The sequence below is a fragment of the Anabrus simplex genome, chromosome 2, assembly GCF_040414725.1.
Source record: "Anabrus simplex isolate iqAnaSimp1 chromosome 2, ASM4041472v1, whole genome shotgun sequence".
Classification (NCBI taxonomy): Eukaryota; Metazoa; Arthropoda; class Insecta; order Orthoptera; family Tettigoniidae; genus Anabrus; species Anabrus simplex.
The window spans coordinates 875,986,748-876,012,020 of NC_090266.1; positions in this window are offsets into that span (position 1 = coordinate 875,986,748).

A 25,273-nucleotide genomic window follows, 5' to 3' on the forward strand; every position below is an offset into this window, starting at 1 on the left:
GCCGTTTCTAATGGGGCAGATGTTCGTTGGGTAGCCGCCGCAGTATTACTTCCTTCCTCTTTAGAGGAATTCTCCCCACTTACGTTATTTACTACCATAGGCTGGTCGACTTTAGGAATAGCAGATCGAGATAACAAATGGCTAACTTTACTAGACATTTTAGACAAGTTTTCGGCAAGGACGCTAGCTTCCTTACCCTGAACGTCATTTAACTTCAGAGATGATAGATCACACACCCTATTATAAAAGTGGTTCAACCTGGCCTGTACTCTTTTGAGTTGATTAGGAGATGGCTCACTTACTTCAAAAAAACTAACTGCAGATGCTAGCTCAGTAGTATTATCATTGATCGTGGAGAGAGCGTCGTCAATCTCTTTTTCTCCCAAAGTCGGGATGGTAATAGGCAAATCAAGGGAATCTTTTAGCTTATTAGTGTCTATCGCAACCGTGCCTCCAGATTGAACATTTCTAATGGTTAATTCATAGATTAATTCCTCCTTGCGCATGTAGCCGGGGTGGAGGACTTCACGAGAGCCGGACATGATGACAAAAAATTAACAGTTTTGAAAAATTAGAAAGAAAAGTCCAGCGACAGAGAAAAGTGTTAGAGTTCGAAAGCAAAGCAATGTTTAGCCGTCAAAAGGAGCTAAATTGAGACCCATTCAACCACGCTCTGTTACCACTTGTCCCGATGTTTTGTGGACCGGTAGAGGTGAAAGAAGGTGCTGGGATGAATAGGTCTCAACTTACGAAATTAAAGTTAATTTAAAATTTAACAAAGGTTATATTTTCTTTTCAAGAACAAGAAATAACAAGTATGACAGGTACTCAGTAGCATATCAACAAATTAAGAATGTACAATTGCAATTTGTTAATGGATTTGGGCTTCGAGCCCCCAGACACGCAATCCTTGAGCAATGAGCCCAACTTTACATATGAACAAAGTTCAACAAAGGGGTAGAAAACCCCAATCATGCCAAGGAGCACTAGCTCCCAATTACCCAGTTAAGCCTGCTCGAGGCACACAGAAACCAAATTTAAGAAAGAGCAACCTGCTCACAAAGTTCAAGCCTATTCAAAGGCCACACCGAACTCAACCTTCAAGCTGCCCTCCAGGCACACAAGAACAGGGGTAAAAATATCCAACCTACTGAGGCCTATTCAGTAAAGAAACAGGACAATTACGTGGCCCCAATATACCAACTTGAGTGGAGGCGTAACTTGCACTCCTAATACACCTTTTTAAAACCTATTTGGCACTAGGCCGCTTATGCAAGGGCTAATCCCATACTACGGAGGTGACACGATAGGAAAACTTTATTACATTACGAAGAGAAGGGAAACTGTTATGAAAACGTAGTCACCTCAAAACAATATGAGTGGGAGCTCGAGAGGGTTAGGCACTCTCTATCCCAATTTGTAGTTAAAGAGACAGAATTTATACCAAGTGTCTTTTACATTTTAAAGGAAAGTTACATGATAAAAGTTTCGAACCTGCCCCGAGGGTTAAACTGCTGAGCTAGCAAGAAAAGAAATTATTAAAAGGCCATTACCTTATGGATGAACTGCTGCCCGAAGAAAGAGGCGCTTCCCGCCCCCTGCTACATAATCACACTAGGATAGATGTTACTGAAGTGGCCCGGAGACCAGAAAATCAGCAGTTTAAATACCCCCGTGAAACATTCGAGATCTTTCAAGAATGAGACCCCACACCCCCCTCAATATTATTGGGTAGTATATAGCAACATCTCCATATCGGAGAAGACATACGTTATTGGTAAAAAATTAATTAGAGAAATTCGGGATTGGCTAAATTCAAAACAAGCGGAAAGAGAAGGGTTATACTGCCAACCGAAAAAATAACTGAAAGAAATTTAACAAAGAACAAACTTATGACTACAAAATTTCTTCAAAAAAGGTTCCTTCACTTCGCACCAGGGTGCACAATTGTAGTTCTTAAGTAGTGCCATCTAGAAGAGAATGTTCACACTTCTTACTACAGAGAAAACAAAAATGAATCGAAATCGACATAGTTCAGAACACTTCCAAATTTACAGTAAAGACATCTTCTGGGAAACCCTAGAATTAATGTGGTTGTTAAAGTTCAGGCTTTCTCCAGAAGAGGAGTTTCAACTGGCGCAATGTTTGAATTAGCGGCGTGGAGGTGTACCGCCCGGTACAATAATAATAATAATAATAATAATAATAATAATAATAATAATAATAATAATAATAATAATAATAATAATAATAATAATAATAATAATAATAATATATAAAATGAGAGTTTTGTCTGTACATTGCTCAGAATTTGAAAAGGACTGTATTTCTGTATCAGTCGTGCCCACAGTACAAGGAATTGCACTTTTTAATTTTCCGTAATGTCTGTCTGTCTGTCTGTCTGTCTGTCTGTCTGTCTGTCTGTCTGTCTGTCTGTCTGTCTGTACACGCGTGACGAGAAAACGGCCCAAGCGAATTTAATGAAGATAGGTATGCAAAGTTGGGGAATAAGTCGCTACAATCTGGGCCATAAATACTTTTATTCAGGCTGAATGAAATGGTAGTTTAGGGGAAGGCATAAAATTTAATTCTCAAATATTTATGTTATTAGTGGTGGTATCTTATTGAAAATCGATATGCAAAGTCGGGTAATAAGTCGACATAATCTAAGTCATAAACAATTGTATTCTCGCGGAATGAAATGGTAGTTTAGGGGAAGGCCTAAAATGTTTTTCTCAAGTATGTATTTTATTAGTGGTCCTATCTTAATGAAAATCGGTATGCAAAGTCGGGTAATAAGTCGCTATAATCAAGACCATAAATAATTTTATTCATGCTGAGTAAAATGGTACTTTAGGGGAAGGCCTACAATTGAATTCCCAAATATTTATGTTATTAGTGGTCGTATCGATAAATACTACATAACTAAACTTATATAGTATTAAATATCCGATCACTTATGTCTTATACATTGTTACCGTACCGACTATGATCACAGAGATATTCATGAATTTGGATTTTTGTTACTAAGTCCATATCAGCACCGAGTCACGAAAAAATGGGTAAACAGAATTTAATGAAAATCGGTATGTAAAGTCGGAGAATAAGGAACTAGAGTCTACGCTATAAATAACTTTATAAGACGCCCTAATGTCACAGAGTCGAAAGAAAACTAAATGTGAAAGCCTACAATACAGAAAGCTCATAAAATTGATCAACAATAACATTACACTGACTATTGTTTGTTGTGAATTGCTTTGTGTACTCTGTTGCCGATAGATAGGGTTACTTCTGCGTACCGAGTACTTTTTAAATTTGGTTTACGTCGCACCGACACAGATAGGTCTTATGACGACGATGGGATAGGAAAAGGCTAGGAGTGTGAAGCAAGCGGCCTTGGCCTTAATTAAGGTAGGCCCCAGCACTTGCCTGGTGTGAAAATTGGAAACCACGGAATACCATCTTCAGGGCTGCCGACAGTGGGGTTCGAATCCACTATCTCCCGGATGCAAGCTCACAGTTGCGTGCCCCTGACCACACGGACGACTCGCTCTGTCGTACTGAGTGTAACAGCCTGCCTGAATATTGGCGGGAAGTAGCTGAGGAGTCAGATAATTTTCTTCTTTAGTTTGCCATTCCTCTGGTTCATAAATTTTCCGATAGTATTGGTACGTAACACACTGGTTCATCATAGCATTCGAGCTAATCTATCCCTACTCTGAGGCACTCATTGGAATGGTCAGTGTGCATATTTAACGGAATAATGGCAGAGATGTGTTCACGGCAGTCTGCAGCCTGGTTATTCCAGCTCTGGTACTTTGGACTGTTACATCGGCACCGTGGTACTCTTCGTTAAAAGTGAGAAATTGTGCGGTTTTTCACATCCCTACTGACGTTTTTGTAATGACCTATGTTGACTTCAGTTAGGAAAACCATAAAGTCAGTTTTTCTTAGAATCCCGTAGCAAAACACGGGTACATCAGCTAGTAATAATAATAATGATAATAATACATTGAATGCCACCTACTATAGCTCTTAGGAGACGTTGGACTACCGGTGTTTTGCCTTCAAAAACGGATCTTCTACCTGCCAGTACATTTCCTGCCGTGATCTCTCACACATAAGCACTTTTAAATCCAAATCGTTTGTGTCGGGATTCAACGTCGAAACAATGAGTAAAAAACAATGAGGAATCGAAATAATCATCCCCTCTTAGATTTAGTCAGCGGCGAAAGAGGAAGGGAATGTTCCATGAACGAAGGACTCGGGGATAATAATATGAAATTTGTCACAGCAATGTAGAAAAATAGCTGTGATTCTTGTGCTTCTATCCCGTTCTCTGGAAACTGGCAGTGACCTAATGTTATCATCATCGCAGTCCGACTCGTTGGCTGAATGGCCAGCGTACTGGCCTTCGGTTCATAGGGTCCCGGGTTCGATTCCCGGCCGGGCCGGGGATTTTAACCTTAATTGGTTAATTCCAGTGGCACGGGGCTGGGTATTTGTGCTGTCCCCAACATTCCTGCAACTCACACACCACACATAACACTATCCTCCACCACAATAACACGCAGTTACCTACACATGGAAGTTGCCGCCCACCCTCATCGGAGGGTCTGCCTTACAAGGGCTGCACTCGGCTAGATATAGCCACACGAAATTATTATCATCATCGCATATTTATTATTATTAATTGTCGTCGTACTATCATCGCAGATAACTAGTAAGATCTCCACAATTATTTTCCGTCTTTTTAATCCTCCCTGAACCTAACGCGATGATGAAAATAAGGAAGAGCAAGTAGCTGGACGAAAATAACTTACAGTTTACTCTTGGTTACAAATATACAGTATCTAAATATTTCCAAGAAAGAATCTGAATATTGGTGAGCTCGTCTCTCGGAATGTAGAATGAATAAATCGTCTGTGTTCTCAGAAATTCTGAGTATCGGCGAGATACACCAGGATTATTTCACTGAATGACCTAACACTTTTGAGTGTTCCCGAACTCTGTCCTCATTCTTCTGTGAAATAGGTTACCTCGCGTTCCTTCGGGATGGGTTCCCAGAACGGAAAGGATGTCGAGAGCTTATTCTTGTTCCGAGATACGGTTCCAAGAACTCCGCTGGAGTAAGCGCGCCAGATGAACACTAATGCATTCCAGGTGTGGGCCCGTGGGTAAGTCAGATGTGTCCGCAGGGATTTCCTCATTGTGTGTGAGCTGTGAACAGGTAGGAGCTGTGTCAGAGATCTAAGATTCAATTCTTAGCTTTAGTTTCTTTGAGTTCTTCTTTGGTTCAGATGCCGATAACGTACCGCGTGGTAAGTTTCAAGGTAGTTTCTATACAAGTTAGTACTTAAGTATTTCCCAGTATCAGCATTAGGCCTACAATAATTACAATAGCAATCACTATCATTACATCACAGTGCAATCGTGACTGTTATGTGATGGTCGATTTTACTGTGATATAATGCGAGTGAGTGTTAGGCATATAGTAATTATTGTGCTGTTGAGATTGAGAAAGTTCTCTTGAGGATTGAAGCGAAGTACTACCTGGCAGTAGCAAGAAGAACTAAGGATTGTGAGAGACATGATAATTATGAACTGTTCACTTTAGAGTAGAGGAAATACTTTCATGAATCACAAGGACGAGTGACTCAGTCGGTGTCTGAGTCCAAGGTGGCGGCTCAGACTAGTGGGTCTGATGGCGATGAGATAGGCCAGGACCGAGTGAGGTGGCCGTGCAGTTAGGGGCACGTAGTTGTCAGTAGGCATTCGGGAGATAGTAGGTTCATATCCCACTGTCGGCAGCCCTTGAAGATGGTCTTCCCATTTTCACATTAGGCAAATCTTTCACCATTGCCAGAGTTAAGAGGGGATGATTATTTCGTTTCACTTTCCCTTAAAATATGAACCATTACTATTGTACCAAGCATTCAGTGGTGACCACTACTACAACTACTAAATAATAATAATAATAATAATAATAATAATAATAATAATAATAATAATAATAATAATAATATGCAAACCACCGGTATAACAACGTGCACTTGTTTAATGCTAGGGCAAAGAAGAGCTGCAGGTGAGCTGGAGATGCCCCAAACACCAATACAAGCATTCTGAGGGAGAAACAATAACACCAGTGTAAGGCCCAACTACATGAAGATGATTTTAGTCCCAGGACGACATATTATCGCTGCATTACCGCAAGATCCACATTTTACGAGGAATATCCTGCGGAGCGATGAATGTTAATTTTTAAATGATTCCAATATCAACACTCACAATTTCCATTATCGGGCTCCAGCAAACCCCCATTGGGTTCGATCACAGCATATAGGCCTACAGCTCCAGTGAAGGGGACGGGTGGCGTAGATGTTAATGTTAATACTGTATGTGGTGTGGTATTCTTGGAGACTAAATAACTGAGCCTGTGTTATAGCCCCTAGGCTCACAGGTAGGCGTTGTCTGGAATATTTATAATGACAGACTTGTCCCTAGAAAACATTCTAGAAGATATTCCACTGCAGCTAGTACTGCATCAGTTGTTTAAGCATGGTAGCGCACCACCTAACTACTTTCGAGCGGTTAGGGAACATCCTGATTCACGATATCCTGAACGGTGGATACGTCGTGGTAGAACCTGGCAGTGGCCACCAAGATAGCCTAATCTAACCCCTCTGGACGTTTTTCTATTGGGCTATATCATATCGAAAGTGTACAAAACAGAGCCATAAAAGTGGTGAACAATTGCAGCAAAGAATTCGTGGGGCCTGTGCTTCAGTGGCACCTGAAATGTTAAGACGTGTCCATGCAGACACTGCGAGACATTTTCAGCACTGTATGCACCACCAGAGACAAATTTTTGAGCATATTTCTTACGAATAGTTGGCGACATTATTTTGTGAAGAAACCATACAGCGTCTAGTTCACGCTTGGATGTACCAGAATGTTTCCCTTTACAACTATACGAAAAGGAAAACTTTCTGGTACATCCAAGTGTGACATTTTTATTTTCTCTAATGTTACAGAACGTGTGTATGTGCTGCTATTTGTTTCACAACATCCGAAATATAGCACGTTTTAGCGTTCCACTGAAAGCCAGCGATCAGGTATCCCATTCATAATCAGTGCATGCGGGACACTTATATATAGGAAGTAAGGGTGCTGGGGGCCACCTGGTATATTTGAGGATAAACAGCTATGAAAACAATAATCTCCAGTTGAGCGATGACAAAGAGGAAGATATATTTGCCAAAACCTTCTGAAGGCCGCAGTTATGCTGGATTAATGCAGAATATCTCGACAGGCGCCGCTTATAGTTATGAAACTAAACATATATTTTCTAAACATACCCTCCTATAATACAGCATATTGACTCGTACGTCATAAACTGACACCTTATTAACACCGACCATCAGACAATAACTACAGTTGGTGAGCGTCCAGCTTCATGGCTAAATTGCTAGCGTGCTGAACTTTGGCTGTAGGGGCCCCGGGTTCGATTCCCGGCCAGGTCGGAGATTTTAATATTAATTTCTTATTGCCACTGGCTTGCGGACTAGGTGTGTGTGTGTGTGTGCGTGCGCGCGGGCGGGCGCGCGCGCGCGCGAATAGTCTGTAAAATAAAATACAAGAAAAGAGTATTAAAATAATTAAAATGGGAACCTGTTTAAAAAAGTATAAAGGGCGTACCTCCAGAGTTAAAAACGTACTACAGACTTATGCCAATATGATCTTTACCTTCTAAGGCACACATATATAAATTCAGTAGCGGGTATCGTTAGGAAATCGTGGAGATAATATACTGTAAAAATGTTTATAGTCCGCCTCTGTGGTGTAGTGGTTAGCGTGATTAGCTGCCACCCCCGGAGGCCCGGGTTCGATTCCCGGCTCTGCCACGAAATTTGAAAAGTGGTACGAGGGCTGGAACGGGGTCAACTCAGCCTCGGGAGGTCAACTGAGTAGAGGTGGGTTCGATTCCCATCTCAGCCATCCTGGAAGTGGTTTTCCGCGGTTTCCCACTTCTCCTCCAGGCGAATGCCGGGATGGTACCTCACTTAAGGCCACGGCCGCTTCCTTCCCTCTTCCTTGCCTATTCCTTCCAATCTTCCCATCCCTTCACAAGGCCCCTGTTCAGCATAGCAGGTGAGGCCGCCTGGGCGGGGTACTGGTCATACTCCCCAGTTGTATCCCCCGACCAAGAGTCTGAAGCTCCAGGACACTGCCCTTGAGGCGGTAGAGGTGGGATCCCTCGCTAAGTCCGAGGGAAAAACCGAACCTGGAGGGTAAACAGATGATGATGATGATGATGAAAAATGTTTATATAAAAATATCAGAGTAATTTTTTACACGACTATCCCAAAATTCTACAATAAAAGGGCAACTTTACGCATTTTCTATCGTTATAATTTCAACACATTTCCCCACAGATTTCCCGGAAACTAAAAATAGGAAATTTACACAATAAATTTTATATTACAAGGAATAGCTATTGGTTTTCAAATATTTATCATGTTGAAGAGGACAATTTACATATCATATTCTTGATAACGTTCTATAAAACGACTTTGTGTGTGATTTTATATGTAGAAAAAATACTTAACCAGCTAAATAAATTAATCATAGATGAACATTTCTTGTTAATAATGAACTTGCTGGTGTTATTCATTTCCATTTCTATATCTTAAGGAATTGTTTAATTATGTGTTATTACTGTTATAATCATTATTAGTAATATTGTTACTATTTTGTGTGTCATAAAAATCGTTATAACTCTATAGCTTTAAGCGAATGTATGCATATGTATGGTTATATGATTTTGTTTCTTGTTTATTTATTTGTATATTGTACCTCATTATTTCATTCTTCCTTCTTTGTGTTTTTAGAATTTATACTTATATGTACTTTTCACACTGTACCGTCTATTGTGATTAGAGCTTCTGTCAATGGCTATTAAATATATAAGTAAATACAGTAAATAAGGTGGTTAGCTGGTTAGATTTACTTGCAAGTGAGGAGCTTGCTCTCTATAAGTCGCAAAACAAAACAAAACACCACATTGTTTGATAGTGACAGCCGCTCAAAGTAGGCTATAGGCTGTCGTTTCCTTATTCCTCTAACTCTTTGTAGGTTACCACAAGCTATTCAGAGACGCCACGCTTATTCAATTCCTTCTTGAGTTTCCATTACCTAATGGGCTTTCTTGCTCCCTGCAGAAAGGATTTCAAGGGAGACTATCGCAAGCGCTCTAAGTGTTACTGCCTCATAAACAAGACCTCCCTGTCAAAACGAGCTCTTTTTTCCTCTGACCATTTATGGGGGGGTGTTATTTTTTTACCCTCTTTAGTTTTTATAGCTCTGCAAATAACTTGTGCTGAGGTCAAACTAACATTAAAATTTATTATTCGGTTCAAAGACCTGAGGTGGGACAGGATGAGGTAAGTATTCAGCGGTCACCCACGGGACAAAGACGCCGTGTGACACACTGAACTAGGCAAATGATGAGAATATCCAGCCAGGTGAATATAAAATCCCACTACTCTTCATGAGTACATGAGGACACTTCCCTCCAGCGAAGTCTAAAACCATATCTCATGAATTAAGCGTGGAGATATTTGTAACATTAACTTCCAGTTAGGGACACGCAGCTGTGAGCTTGCATCCGGGAGATAGTGGGTTCGAGCCCAATTGTCGGCAGACCTGAAGATGGTTTTTCGTGGTTTTCCCATTTTCACACCAGGCAAATGCTGGGGTTGTACCTTAATTAAGGACACGGCCATTCCCTTTCCACTCGTAGGCCTTTCCTATCCCATCGTCGCCATAAGACCTCTCTGTGTCGGTGCGACATAAAGCATATTCTAAAAAAATGATCTAATGTTAAAAATATGTAATATCGGAAAGATATTTAAAAAATCAACCGAATAATTTTGTTACTTATTTCAATGCTGGACGATGAGGTCGAAACCACAGAAAGTTACTGGTGAACATTTCAGAAGGAAATACTATGATTATCCGGAAAGATGTCTGCTGGACATCCTTGTTCTTCTATCCCCATTCCTCCTCTTCCTTGCAGAGGATCTTGCAAGCTGTTTTATGAAAGTAGTTTCCATTTTAATGAATATGCGCCAGAGGTATAAAATGATATGCGTAAAAGTATAATTCCATTCGTCTATTTGTCCGTTTGTCTATCTGCTTTCCTTAGTTTTGTATCAAAATTTATCCATTGCTTCACTCGAAATTTTTCCGACCATGTCTCAGAAAATGCATGTGGAAAACAAGAGGCACTAACGCACAGGGAAGTCATAGGCGAGAAATATCCAGAGTGTATTATGTACTGAGCGAGATGGTTGTGCGGTTTGGACCATGCAGCTGTTAGCACGCATTCGAAAGACTGTGAGTGCAAATACCAATGTCGGCATACCTGAAGATGGTTTCCTGTGGTTTCCAATTTTCACACCGTAAATAGGTTTTTTCTTCCCAATCCCATCCCGTCATCACCGTAAGACCTCCCTGAATTGGTGCGACGTAAAACGAATAACAAAAACGAAAAAATCATGTTAGTGTCTCACCGAGGCACAGTCCGGCTCCATGGCTAAATGGTTAGCGTGCTGGCCTTTGGCCAGAGGAGTCCCGGGTTCGATTCCCGGCGGGGTCGGGAATTTTAACCATAATTGGTTAATTTCGCTGACACGGGGGCTGTGTGTATGTGTGGTCTTCATCATCATTTCATCCTCATCACGACGCGCAGGTCGCCCCTATGGGTGTCAAATCAAAAGACCTCCACCTGGCGAGCCGAACTTGTCCTCGGACACTCTCGGCACTAAAAACCATACGCCATTTCATTTCACTGTGGCACAAAGTAGGACGTTGAGAGAGGATAGAGATTTCTTAGTGTTTAGTGCACGATTGTGATATTCCATCGCGATGTAGAAGATATTACATGTTTAAATTCACAAATACAGTATGTTGCAATTACGCACATTTCAGTACATTCATATTTGTAGAAAATGAATAAATTATTTATTATAATTTTAAGCAGATTTAATTACTTCTTGTTCGCACCTTCTTTAGGAGCCAAGCATTCGCCGTTTTCAATCGGGCATACTTCGAGTGTACGAATATTGAAGGATGGCCTGTACTATTTGTTTATCATGTGAGGGTATTTCGAAATGTTTTCTCACAATATTTACAAATTAAATAATTCCCCAAATTAGGGAGATTACGTCTTTCAAGAAACTAGCAATCATGGAATACCCGAGTGGGACACTAGGAACATGTGTAATATAAACCAGTCGTCTTGAAGCTGTCAAGATGCACTCTTATTGCATAAATACTTGGTCTGTCCGTCCTCTCAGACCATTAAATCCTCAGTCAGAAGCCTACAAGTAACTGTTTGACTTTGAACTCACGGGGAATATGACATTTGCCCTTCTTGCCCTAACATTAGAGTAATACATCATCAGTCAAAACACGACCCATACAAAGGGCACTAGGAAAGTTTTGCAATGTGAGTGAACGCTTTAGACTTTTCAAAATAACTTCCACCACACTCAATACACTTATCCATACGTCGAAACCAGTCACTGAACCAACTCTGCCACTTTTCTTCGGTTACCTACATTTTCACACTCTTGATCCCATGCTGCCAGAAGCTCCTCATCGGATGCAAAACGCCACTCTTTCAGCTTCATCTTTACTTATGGAAAGAGTGCGAAGTCACATGGGGCAAGATCAGGACTTTATGGAGGGTGATCCAGCACAGTCAACCCTGATCTGGCAAGAAAATCCATTGTTACATTAGCACGATGTGCTGGAGCATTGTCGTGATGCAAGAACCACGTGTTGAGCCGTGACCTTGGACGGAGCTGCATGAGAGCCTGGATGACCTGAGGCAGACAGGTCTCACTGTACCACTTCGCAGTAACTGTCCTTTGTGTTTCTATCACAACCCGAGTCAGGATACCCTGTTTAGTGAAGAATTCTGCAATCATCCTTTTCTTCACCGACCTTGACTTTCCCACAGTCACAGGAGTACCCTCATCTTCAAACAGCCACACCTTGTTCTGGAACATTTTTAGGATATTGTAATAATAAAGCCAAGTTTCGTCACCTGTAACGATGCTACTGACGTTACGCGAAGTCTCATTTTCAAACTGTTTTAGCATTTCACTCGATGTGCCCTTTGTTCCTCTGAAAGTTAATGGGGCACCCAAAGGGAACAAACCTTTCTAACATGGAGATGGTCGTGTAGATTTGAATGAACAGCTGGTGCAGGGATGTGTAGGGTCTCCTCTACCTGCCGATATATCAACCGCCTCTCTTGCTGCAACATTTTCCTCACAGTTTCAATGTTTTCCTCAGTCACTGATTCAGATGGTAGCCCAGAATGAGGATCGTCTTCAACCCCAAAATTTCCCCTCTGTAACTCCTTGTACCAGCGGAAAATTGTTGTCCGATGTGGACAGTCTTTCCCCAGCACATGAGTCATTTCCTCCAGACACTGGCAAACAGTTAATCCACGAGCAAAATTGTAGCGGGTAATTGGGCGATATTCACCTTTAGACCACACTGACACCTTAACTTGCTTTCAATCCCACTGCTTGGTAACAACTGGCGTGAAGGTCGCGTCTTGCTGTCTTCTGGACCGGTTTTCACCCCTCTTTTCATCCCTGGCCATAACATGGGTGTCCAGCCAACCGTTTTTGCGTATTGCAAAACTTTCCTAGTGCCCTTTGTATGCGCCATGTTAGATTGGAGTTCAAATCTCTCACAGGATAGACTGTCGCAAGGGAGTTTACGAGTGTTTGACCTTCAGTTTCCACCACAGAATGTAATGAAACTCTTTCGCAAGGGAGTTCACGAGTGTTTGACCTTCAGTTTCGACCACAGAATGTAATGAAACTCTTTCATGTTGCCTAGACGGAAAGAAGGCCATAACGACAGATAAAGTTGTTTTTGATATTCTGCTGTGTCAAGGGAAGTGACAGGAAAATAGCTTTTGAGACTGTACAGTTCCGATACTCATTACACCTTTTGTAAGCGCTACTTAAATAAGTTTCGTGTCACATTTGGGGTCTAATGCAGTTTGGGAAACATTTTAGAAATTTGGCTTAAAATGGAACCTCGAAATCTCGAACCACCTCGGGAACTAAATTTTATTTTGAGTTATCGAAATTTCTAGATATAGAGAGTACCGTTTTTGAGCATGTATGGCACATAATTGAATCATATGTATCTACGGGCTTATACTGAATACATCATTTTTAACAGCATTTAAAAATATACAAACAAATTCTATTTTGATTTGACTCCCTTAGGAGACCTGCGCGTTGTGATGATGATGATGATGATGATGAAGAAGAAGAAGAAGAAGAAGAAGAAGACATATACACCCAGTCCCCGTGCCAGAGAAATTAACCAATGATGGTCAAAATTCCCGACCCTGCCGGGAATCGAACCCGGAACCCCTGTAACCACTTAGCCAGGGACCTGGACTCACTTTAATTATAACCTTTATTATAGTAACGTTTTAGAAGACCGGATATAGTACATACGGTAGCGAAACAAGAGGCATACCTCCGTTATCACCTTCGGAAAAGTCCGTTAGTCTCTTCTGTTTGTCACTGTTAACTTTCCTCCATTCACGTTGAAACTTCTCGTCAATACCACGCAGCCGAGTTTCGTAAATCGAGCTTGTCGTCCGCGATTTCGGGGGTTTGCTTTCGTACGTGACCGGTATTTAATTCACACCCAAGAAACAGACAGGCTTCGCCGATTTTACGATCATTAGAAGTTTTAGTTTTTCGGTTCCCGTCATATTAGCTCCCAGCATCACTGTAAACGTTTCTTTACTTGTTAACTGTTCCTCACAAACCACAGTTACAGTAATGTTGCACAAAATTCCAGTTACAGAACATTTTTTGCTTCAAGGGAGGAAAGGTTTGCTTCGAGAAATCGAAAAATTCGTGTAACCGAATTTCGACTAATAGAGATATAAATGCGCGTGAAGAATAGGACAAACGGCCGGGAAATTTCAGTTACTTCGAGTTACTGAGAATTGGAGTAATGGAGGTTCGCCTGTATATACATTTAGTACAAAAGCTCTTGTAGCGATGTAATCGTCGCCGTCGTTAGTGCTACTTACATTTAGAGCCTAGGAATACTGCATTGTGCGCTTCATCTCTAAATATCTTGAGTTAGAGTAGAAAAGAGAAACTTGGAACTTAAACTAAACGTACCGTTGCACTTAACTGGAGTGAGTTAATAAGAAAATCAAGGTAATATAGTAGGCCGTACTCAGTTAACCGTTTAAATTCATTTCCTGTCTTGATGAACGAGGCTACCACTTCAAGAGAGCCTCAAAGTAACGGAGCTCACTCACCGATATGCTCCTGACGGTAATGGTTGTAGGGCACTCAATCCCACTTAGTGATTTAATTAAGGAAAGTCTAATTCTTAACCTTCTGCTACTCTTCCATGGGCCTTCATAACCAGTACGGAAATAGCCTTGGCTTTGATCCACAGGCACACATCAGCTTGGATTTCCTATGCACCAGTTTGTTGATGATTAATCAGTACACAAACGTGAACAAATAACTTATTACTTATTTAATATAAATTAATCGTATATAAATTAATTATATGAATTGTACGGTAGTGTTGTTACATAACAAATACAGCAGAACAGTTTCAGAAGAGCATAAGCACTATAATTCTGCTAAGACTGTAACCGTACAACAGGGTTACAGATTCCATTCAGTATTTATTATTATTATTATTATTATTATTATTATTATTATTATTATTATTATTTTTATTATCATTATTAACCCGATTCATTAGATTTTATATATTCTGTTTCTCATCATTTAGACTGTAATAATTAGGTATCACGTATATTATTGTATTTCATCATAGGTTAAGTGAATATGTTTGTAATTATTCTGTATTGTAGTAAGTGAGATTTGTTGGTTTCATATTGTCATGCTGTGGCTTGTAACTTTGGCTAGATGAGCTGGCATAGTATTTTGCAATCGAGGCTATGTTTAACTGTGCAAGGAGATTTCCCGGTGACGCATTCGGCATAGTCATTCTCGGACCGCTTGGGTACGCTTAGACGACACATGACTGATGACATCAGTGCGTGGACACGTGATTGCGACCAAGTGTCAGTATTCGCCAGCTACTGTATGTGGAAGTGGAAGGGATGAACAGTGAGTGGGGAGATGAGTCGTCATCGCGAGGTGATATAAGTCGAGGCAACGGTAGTGAGAGATTCAGATGATATCAATCAGGTGATAGTACTCAGTTCATAAGCAGTTCATATCGTGCAGATCATATGTAACAGTCAGATGTATCAAATGGAAGAAGTGGTCTTAGTGTGATGGTCAGAGCTAAGAGTTGTGTTTGATGAAGTAATAATCGAGGAGGTCTACAAGTGGTGCTTGTATCCGAGCAGAGACGGGTACTATGCTGATAAAGAAACATCATCTTCTTGTGAGGATGGACTTCACAAGGTGCTTCAAGAATATTTTACAATTTCTTATAATATATTGAGTGGACGTAATTACATTGGAGCTCCCTACACGCGTACATGGTATGTAGGCCAACTCCTTGTGACATAAGAAGATTACAGCAGACGGCTCCCGACTTCAGCTCACAGGTTTTCCCAAGAATTTCAAGTTCAACAGCGGTGTATGCAGACAACAGGTAATTAAAGCATCAGACATGTTATGCATTCATAACATGAAGAAGAGTGTAATCAGCGGCGATATCACATCTCACTTCAAGTTCATGCCAATAGCTTTTTTTGTTTAGATTAAATTTTCCTTTTCTTTGCACCGCAAATCTCACGATATATTTCTTTTGTTAAATTAAAAGACGTAAATGATTGTTCATTGTGACGTAAATTTAGTCATAAACTCAGTTTTATTTTTAATTATAATAAGTGATTCCAGTTCCATGTACAATCCTCAATTGTGGAAATGCAACAGTAATTTAATATTGTCCTGATCCAGATCCCTGTATATTGCCAGATATGTGAGTTTATCACCTCACGCCTTGAGATAATTGATATAAGAGGTATGCTCTACCGAATTTTGTTGTTTTTCTTAAAAAAACAACTGGCGCTCAAACAAATGTTATTTATATTATGTGGAAGATATGAAGGTATAAGAGTAGTGGTTGGAGTAGCCACAACGTGGCGCCCAACGTGGGGCTCGAAAGGTTCAGAAAAAGTGTTTCTGAATGGCAATATACATGGATCAGTTCTTTTAATGAGTACGCACATGTTAAATACACCGAGTAATGTTAGGAAGGTCATTTTGTTGAAGTTTGTATTTAAGGGGTAATGTCAGAGGAATTGCAAGGGGAAATAGCTTTGAGATCGCGAAAAATTAGTAGGAAACCGAAGATGGACAAGGATAGCAATATGCAGTCAGGTGATGAGGCTGAGGTTATTGTGTCCAAGGAAATCCAAGGTGGTAACATAAATAGGAAGTTGGTGACTAAGGTGGGACCTGCTGAAAGTCAGAAAATAGTAGAAACTGAGGAAAACGCTGTCACGCAAGATCAAAGTAAAGGGGTGATTGACCTGGGTTTATTTAATTTGCTGATGTCCAAAATGACTGAGCAGAATAATGCTATGAGTGAGAAAATTGAAACGGTCATTAGTGAGAAAATTGAATCTCAGAATAATATTATGAGTGAGAAAATTGAATCTCAGAATAATATTATGAGTGAGAAAATTGAAGCGGTCATTAGTGAAAAAATTGAAGCTCAGAGTAATGCCATAAATAGTATTAATAAGAAGATTGATGATGTTAGTAATAAGATAGATCATAAGGTGTTAGAAATAAGTAAGCAAATTAATAATTTAGAAAGTAAGGTAAATAGGGAGTGTAGTGACATCAGAGCTGAGATGGAATTGGGTCGGAGCAATCTCCATGCGGAAATAGAACAAATTAGTGAGACATGCATCAAACAGATTGATGAATTAGGCGCCAAGATCGAGTCTAATAAAGGAGAAATCAATGAGTTAGTAGAAGAAAGGTTTGAAAAGATAACCAATACAGTGGGGCAAGAAACTAGGAAATGTATTAGTAGGGTAGAACTGGTGGAAAGAAAACTTGGAGAAGTAGGTGATCTAGGGAGTGAGCAGAAATCATTATCACAGAAGGTGAGAGAATCGGAAAAAAAGTTGGAGGAATTAAGAAAAATTCAAGAAAAGACTGAGGAAACAGTGGAAGAAAAATTTCTGAGTTGCCAGAGAGTACTCCAGCAAGAAGTGCGTGATAGTAAGAATGTACCTGAGATAATTGTAAATAATGGTTTAATCACTAGAGATCATGATTTACCTAAGTTTTCTGGGAAAGAATTTAACCCGATGGAATTTATGAGAGTAGTAGAGAAGAAATTTGCTGTTCAATTAAGAGACAATATTATTAGCTGGGAAACTGTATTGGAGATCTTATCTAATGCTTTCGTAGGAGAGACTAAGTCTTGGTTTCAAGTATATAAAAGCTCGATGTCTAGTCTAACTGAATTTAAGGAGAAATTCATGGCTAAATTTTGGAGTGAAGGTGTTCAGAGTAGAGAGAGAGAGAGAGTAATGTTTGGCAGGTATAATTCTAACGAGGGTGTTAGAATGACTGAATACTTTTTGGCTCATGTTTTGGTGTGGAGAAATTTAGAATGTATTGGACCTGAAGCTGATATAGTTAGACTTATGGCTAAGCACTATCCCGATAGAATAAGAGAAGCTGTTTGTATGCAAAGAGTGGAGACTATTAAGGAAATGGAGATTTTGTTGGAAAGTTTTGATGCTTTAGGTAGTAGCTTGAATAATAGTAGGACACTAAATAGGAATGTAGAAGGAAGGGGTAACCAATCTAATAATCAGGACAGGACTATGAATAATCGTAACTACAGAAGAGAATATCAGGAGAGACCTAATAATAATTTCCACAGGGAGAGAAACTATCAAAATAGTTCGGAAAATTTCAGGACTGGGAGGCGTGATTATGGTAATCAACCAGAAGCTGGGAGGCGGGAGAATACAGGCCATAATAATAATAATAATAAAGCTAGAGGAAATAGGCAACAGGGGAGGCCGACTGAGGTGTGTAACCAACAAGTCGTAACCGAACCAAGTACTTTAAACGCGCAACGGACTGTATAAACAGGTCACTGAGACAGTCCGTAAATGGTGAGTTCACGTATAAGGTAGATAAGTATGTTAATGTCGACCAGCCTATAGTTGTAAGTGAACATGATTGTGACCTAAGTAGCAATAATTCAAATATTTTAAGTGACGACTTAATCGTAAACAATAAATTTTATAAGTGTAATTTAAATTTAGATATAAGGCAAGATTTGTTAAGTGATCTTATATTATGTAATGAGAATAATTTAAGTAGTGTTACTGTTACACCGACGATTGAACTGCTGATATGGGGCAGAAAAGTTAAGATTTTGTTGGACTCTGGTAGTGAGAAGTCATGTGTAAATTCCAAGCTGTATGAGGAAGCTTTGAGAGAGAAGTATGAGGTAGCGGAAATTCCAGTGAGGAATACGTTCATCGTAACAGCTGTTGGAAACAAGTCTCAAAGAGTGAATAAACAAATAGCTGTCCCCATTAGCATAAGTGGAGAATGTATTTTCCAACCATGCTTAGTTGTGCCTAATTTAGTTTATGCCGTTATTTTAGGTACTGACTGGTTAACGTGTCACAAGGCTAAATTAAATTTTGATCTGTGTAATGTCAATCTTATTTGGGGAAAGAGTAGCAGGGAAGTCAGTTTACCATATGATGTTTTGTCAGAAATTAGTGCGAATAAAGTGTGTTCTAGTACGGAAGGATCTTGTGAAATTCCTAATATGAGGAAAAATATTGATGTCTGCCATGTGTCTATACAGAGAGATTCTAGAGATGAATTGTATGAGACAGTGGAGAAATGTAATATAGCGGAAAGTCAGAAGGACGATTTGTGTGAAGTATTGATATCACATAGTGATGTTTTTAGCGATCGGCCTGGTAGAACACATCTTTACGAACACAAATTTAATGTTCTTGATAACTCAACTTTTGTAGGACCGAAATATCCCATTCCGTTAAAATACGCTAGCGCTGTTGAAGAGCAGATTGACATTATGCTAGATTATAATATAATTGAACCATCATGTAGTCCTAATTTAAATCCACTTGTTATTATACCTAAGAAGGATAACACGGTAAGATTGTGCATGATAATTTTTGTAAGACTATATTGGATGAATTTGAGCTTGGTGACAAGGTTTTACTCAGAGTGCCACTCCCGTCATCAGCAGAAGCTGGTCAATTTTCTAAGTTTTTCTTGTTATATCAGGGATACTTCACCGTAGTGAAACGGATTGGGAAATGTGCTTATTCATTAGAAGACAAGGAAGGAAATATCGTAGGCACATACAATATAAGAAATCTTAAGAAATATATCATGTGAGTTTGTTGATTAATTTTCATTATTATGTTAATTCACCATATTTTATGAAGCTGGCATTGCGAACAGGACTTCAGTGAAATTAGCGTGTGTTGTGATAATAAGTGAGGCACGGCAGTGCAATAAACTCCAGTGCTTGGAGAAAGTGTATATAATGAAATGTCTTCGAGAATTACTTTTGAACACTCAATGAACGTTTGAAACGACAGAAGTGAGAAAAAAATGTAATCTCTGTATGTAAATAATACTGTATAATCAAAGTGAAAATGATAATTGATCAATGTTTTATATGTGTAACAACGAACATCCAGATGGATGATACTATGTACCAAATTTGTAAAGGGCATTTTTATACATGTATCTATGGTGTACTCGATTTCAGGTGATTGTGTAGATATTTCATGAATCAATCGATTCATTTAATCGATTATTTCATGAGGGAGGCGTTCTGTAACCGTACAACAGGGTTACAGATTCCATTCAGTATTTATTATTATTATTATTATTATTATTATTATTATTATTATTTTTATTATCATTATTAACCCGATTCATTAGATTTTATATATTCTGTTTCTCATCATTTAGACTGTAATAATTAGGTATCACGTATATTATTGTATTTCATCATAGGTTAAGTGAATATGTTTGTAATTATTCTGTATTGTAGTAAGTGAGATTTGTTGGTTTCATATTGTCATGCTGTGGCTTGTAACTTTGGCTAGATGAGCTGGCATAGTATTTTGCAATCGAGGCTATGTTTAACTGTGCAAGGAGATTTCCCGGTGACGCATTCGGCATAGTCATTCTCGGACCGCTTGGGTACGCTTAGACGACACATGACTGATGACATCAGTGCGTGGACACGTGATTGCGACCAAGTGTCAGTATTCGCCAGCTACTGTATGTGGAAGTGGAAGGGATGAACAGTGAGTGGGGAGATGAGTCGTCATCGCGAGGTGATATAAGTCGAGGCAACGGTAGTGAGAGATTCAGATGATATCAATCAGGTGATAGTACTCAGTTCATAAGCAGTTCATATCGTGCAGATCATATGTAACAGTCAGATGTATCAAATGGAAGAAGTGGTCTTAGTGTGATGGTCAGAGCTAAGAGTTGTGTTTGATGAAGTAATAATCGAGGAGGTCTACAAGTGGTGCTTGTATCCGAGCAGAGACGGGTACTATGCTGATAAAGAAACATCATCTTCTTGTGAGGATGGACTTCACAAGGTGCTTCAAGAATATTTTACAATTTCTTATAATATATTGAGTGGACGTAATTACATTGGAGCTCCCTACACGCGTACATGGTATGTAGGCCAACTCCTTGTGACATAAGAAGATTACAGCAGACGGCTCCCGACTTCAGCTCACAGGTTTTCCCAAGAATTTCAAGTTCAACAGCGGTGTATGCAGACAACAGGTAATTAAAGCATCAGACATGTTATGCATTCATAACATGAAGAAGAGTGTAATCAGCGGCGATATCACATCTCACTTCAAGTTCATGCCAATAGCTTTTTTTGTTTAGATTAAATTTTCCTTTTCTTTGTACCGCAAATCTCACGATATATTTCTTTTGTTAAATTAAAAGACGTAAATGATTGTTCATTGTGACGTAAATTTAGTCATAAACTCAGTTTTATTTTTAATTATAATAAGTGATTCCAGTTCCATGTACAATCCTCAATTGTGGAAATGCAACAGTAATTTAATATTGTCCTGATCCAGATCCCTGTATATTGCCAGATATGTGAGTTTATCACCTCACGCCTTGAGATAATTGATATAAGAGGTATGCTCTACCGAATTTTGTTGTTTTTCTTAAAAAAACAACTGGCGCTCAAACAAATGTTATTTATATTATGTGGAAGATATGAAGGTATAAGAGTAGTGGTTGGAGTAGCCACAAGACGGACGTAACAACATTCATTATTTTGACGTCCAACTCATAAACTTACGTCGAGACAGCAGGTGGTGGCGATAGTCTTCTTCGTTTCAGTTGTTCTTTGTTAAGAGACAAATGGACATGGTTAAAATAGCGCATGTGCATTATACTAGAGTTTCATATTGAAAGTTACTCAAATTTAGTTTTACTTGACTCTAGACTGCGGAAATACGTTGTTCAGCGATGAAAAATACTTTTGACTTTACACTTTCAGCATGCCTTTCATGCTCATATCTTAGAAACATTGTTCCATGGTTACCTAGAAAATATATACGTATAAGGAAGTCGCGCAGTTCATGATGTCTTAGCACACTTCTTTTAGTCTTAAAATTGTCCTGAATCTCACTTATATCTCTTGAAATGATCGAAGTTTTCCTTGAAATCCGTGCCTTTGCGTTCTAAACTAATATCGATAACATTGTGAGAGCAGTTCGCGTTCAAGTTTCGAATCATGGAACACGATGTTTGAGCCGGTTTTACTGTTCTTAAATAACTAAACGTTTCGGTTCGTAGCATTTCTTGAGTCATTTTTGCTGTAACAAAGAGCCTTCAAAAAATTAGCCATTGCGTAAATGAGGTGAAACTCGTGTCTTCTGAAATAGTCTCAGGAATTGTTAGACAAATTAAAATACCCATTTCACGCTTCGAAGTCTACGAACAATTCACAAGGCAGCTGTCCGATATGTCTGATAGTGAATACCATCAGTGTTCCCATTTAAAAACTCTGTAGAAGTAGTATCTCAAAGATCTGTTAGCTTTGCACGTATCCCCTTACGTCCGAGACTCATCGCAGCTCAAATGTGGGTTGCAACAAAGAATGAACCCATTAAGCACAATGATTACATTGGTATGGAATTTCATGTAATTCTGGTATCTCTGTGGTAAACGTACCAGACCATAGAAGACATCTTCTCTGGTAACAGAACCAAACTATTTCGTCAATTTCTGTAAGTTTAGGCTACTATTCTATTTGGTTATTCCATAAACGAACCAACAGACGATGATGATGATGCTTGTTGTTTAAAGGGGCCTAACATCTAGGTTATTGGCCCCAAATAGTACGACATGTAATTACAATGTAAAAGTTCAAAATCATCCACTGACCAGAATTTAAAAAAAACTGTGATGAAGAATGATTGGATGGATACGAATTTAAAACAATCAATGGATACGACACAGAAACTATCATAAACAACAGCATTACTGACCAACGAACTGCTTCTAAAGCACAATCCTGAATCGAAGATCAATGGCCCCTTATAATGGTACTACCGAGCTCGATAGCTGCAGTCGCTTAAGTGCGTCCAGTATCCAGTATTCGGGAGATAGCGGGTTCGAACCCCACTGTCGGCAGCCCTGAAGATGGTTTTCCGTGGTTCCCATTTTCACACCAGGCAAATGCTGGGGTTGTACCTTAATTAAGGCCACGGCCGCTTCCTTCCCAGTCCTAGCTCTTTCCTGTCCCATCGTCGACGTAAGACCTATCTGTGTCGGTGCGACGTAAAGCCAGTAGCAGTCAGTATACTTATCGCTAGTAAAGTAGAACATTGATATTTGGCATGTTGCGGTACGAATCAAAAGTAGCGTAGATTCACGGTGTTCTACACATTATGGTACTAATCACAAGTATTGTACGTCCCACAGGTAACGCAGACCTATGGTGTTTCTCACATAATGGCGCCACTCATAGGCAACCCAAGCCCACGGTTTTCCTCACCTAGGTGTACTAATCACGGGCGCTGATATTCCCGTGGTGTCCTTCATATAGTGGATACTAATCCCAGGCAATGCAGACCCACGGTGTCGCTCAGATAGTGGTACTAATCACAGGCAACGCCCAGACCCGTGGGTGTTTCTAACAATGGTACTAATCACGGGTACTGGAAACCCACAGTGAACCGCTCTCTGCTGCTACTAATCACAAACCTATTGTGTACCTAACATAGTGGTAATACCGGCAATTAAAGGCAGCTCATGGTGGTCCCCACGTGATGGTACTAATCACAAGTAGTTTCATGGTTCTAATACAATCATCCCTTGGTCCCCCCTTCTTTTTCGCCTCTTACGACAGGCAGGAGATGCCATGGGTGTATTCTTCGTCTGCGTCCCCCACCCACAGGCGGTAAACGAACCAACAGTGCCGAATTAATTTGTGTTACTTGGTTGCAAAGCTGTACACGGAACATGGTTTATGAATCATCACCACAAGACAAGGTAAGTGCTTTGCTCCGATTTCTGAACACTCTATTCCTGGTTTGGCTACATCAAATTACAGACATTGCTACAGTCTATCAACACCATGCACTCAGTTAAAAATTATAGAACACGCTAAGTCGATTTTCATTCCTTGGTGCTCCGATCGGTAAAAGAGAGGATGCAATTTTAGGAGCCCTAACTTCGCCACGGATAATACAGGCTTTTATCTATCTACCTATTTGTCTATTTACCTATCTACAAATGAGGTCAAAAATTCTGCACACTGAGCGTAATAATATTTGTTACAGCCATACGGAGAAAAGTACTAAGAACACAAAGCTGGAAAATGATGCCAACCAGTAGAGCAGGTTAAACAAGAACTTCACACTGCCCCTTGAGATTCTAGTCATATTGGATCCAAACAAAGAAGTATATGCAGATTTATTAACCAATTCAACGAGAAGTAGAATGGTATCCACGAACAATTACTCAGTTCGTCTTACCTCACTACGTTGAGGGTATGCATGACTAATCGATTGAAATGCTTTAGAAATGGCTCATAATAATATGTAAGGTCCTAAAATCAGTGAAAAATGAGCGATTGAATCTCGTCGGGCATTGTGACGTGAAGCAGAGCCCACATTGGGTAGACAAATGAAGTAGTCGAAATCCCCGGCCCTTAAAAAGGAAGTCGCTAGGCATGTCAGGTTAAAAGTACATAACAGTTCAGCCCTTAAAGTTGACGTGCTTTTGGTTCACCAGCGAAAAAGAAATTGTGAATTAGCAACAAAGTCATACTATTTCAACAAACTATTGCTGAAGCATTCGAAATAAAGTAATTTCAGCACAATTTCAAGCATATAGATATCGGCTCAGTAAAGTCTGAACTCGTCTCCCCTCAACGTTTTCAACTACTTGCGAGAGGGTTACATTGTCACTGCTTTCCACGGAGCACACTTTCTCACGCGCACAGTTATCTGTAGTTCTCAACCTCATGCACTGATCCTAATTGGAGACTATCAAAGCAACTAGTTTCTCATCAAAATCCATATTTGATTAGTTAACCCCCATTTTCTTGTGCAAGTTGTGGTGCGCACTGTATTACATGATATTAAACCGAACGTTATCAACAAGACTTCAATAGTATTTATGAACAATACAATTTAGACCTAGCAAAGAAACGAGGTTGTATTCGTTCAGGAGAAAGGGAGTGTTTGATTTATATAACTACGTTTTACATGAAATGTTGCCTCCTATTTCTATGCATCAATTGTATAGTCCTTGTAGGCTTAAACTGTACTCTGTAGAAGACAGATTCGTACGTATATTCCATTTTGCATGTGTATGTGGCTCAGAAAGTAAATTATCAAGATCTCCTACATGTGTGAAATTTCACATTTCATTCCTGTTTCCAACCAATACAGAGCACTAACACTTTCGTCTCCCCTCATGCTATTATATCCAACCTCTTAACAGTAATACCGTCTCAAGATAATTGTAAGATGGAGGTGCTGACGGAAAAAGTGGACGAATACTGAGATACATTAGTGATCCAATTTCTACGTCTAACGGCTACATCGGTACCTGAAAAAGTCGAAGAAAACAATCTGCATCGCTGTTAACAAATGACGTATTGTTACGCGTTA